The sequence below is a fragment of the Microtus ochrogaster genome, chromosome X (genome assembly GCF_000317375.1).
Source record: "Microtus ochrogaster isolate Prairie Vole_2 chromosome X, MicOch1.0, whole genome shotgun sequence".
Lineage (NCBI taxonomy): Eukaryota > Metazoa > Chordata > Mammalia > Rodentia > Cricetidae > Microtus > Microtus ochrogaster.
Window position 1 is genome coordinate 29,172,334 of NC_022026.1, and position 1,398 is coordinate 29,173,731.

Here is a 1,398-nt window from a genome sequence, read left to right on the forward strand (position 1 = left end):
TTCCTTTTCTCAATAAAAAAAAATAAAAGAAAAAAAAAGAAATCTTTAATAAATAAATAAGTAAATAAAAAAAAGAAAGTACAAATATTGTGTTAATTGTCTACTTCAATGAGTTTCTGATAGCTGCTGGCTGAGAAAGAACTATTCCTTCATCTTGATGCAGCCGACTGCCTAGGAGACATCCCAGAAAAGAGTCCCTAGATCTTTTTTCCTTTACTCTCGCCTATGCCTATGAATACTTTTTACTGTGTCCCAACACCAAATGCCATTTCTTACATTTTCTTTATTTCTGTGTTAAATATTTTTGTTACAGGAAGTTCCTTTGCTTGAGATTTAAAAGCTACATGCTAAATTTCTCTTTACTTAATTCTGGAGTGCAGTTCATCTATCCCTGACATCTGTCAATAAAATCGTGCTTCAGGTTTCATTGTCCTGCCATGAAAATGCCTACACCAAGAGAGCAGTTGAAAAGCCATTATCTCTCCATGGAGGGCATAGCAGTCTATTCCTCAGTGTTACCTTCCCCAGCTCTGTAGCATTCAGATGCAGTTCTTAAGTAAGCAGTGTGTTTGAGCTCCCATCAAACTTGACTAATTTAGATGGGTGGTAGGCTAGATTTGACCTCTGGGTTATTTTTTATTGATGTCTGCTCTAGCTTGGCTACTCCATCAGGACAAAGACTATACCTGGTTGTTTACTTTTCCGTAGGACCTATAACAGCTGTCAGTTCTTCTTAGGCATTCAATAACTATTAACTGACTAGATAAGCATCATTTCATTAGGAGAAAATGGCCTCTACCTACTATCAATCCTTTTTGCTGATATCGGTCTCGTATGGATCATTTCCATTTTATCGCCCACCTTAACTTTACTGACATGATTAGTTTTATGAGGAACTAGCTCTTTGTCCTAACACTGATACAGATGTTATTGTGGGAATACTTCTGAAATTTGATTGCATTGAAATTGGTGGATTTTATGGAAATTAGGTCACCTGACAACATGCAGTATGTCATTCAGTTGAAAATCTTAAGAACAAAGACTGAGGTTTCACAGAGAAATTCTTCTGCAGCATGGATACCTAGCTTGAGTTTCCATGCTCCAGACCCAAGACTGTAGCACCCACTGAGTTCTACCTGAGCCTTAGCTCACATTGCTGATTTCAAGCTTCAGAAATGAGCCAATTGTTTAAAATAAGTACTTATGTTTGTACCTGCATGTACACACACATAAACACACACACACACACACACACACACACACACACACACACACATATTCCTCCACCCATCTATTCTGCCTATATCTATCTATCTATCTATCTATCTATCTATCTATCTATCTATCTATCTATCTATCTATCTATCTATCTATCATCTATCTATCTATCATCTATCT

At 36.8% G+C, this 1,398-nt stretch overlaps 1 pseudogene; it reads right to left on the reverse strand.

Moving 5' to 3' along the window:
- LOC106144082 overlaps positions 1 to 1,398 on the reverse strand; it is a 93,422-nt pseudogene that overhangs the window by 91,279 nt on the left and 745 nt on the right.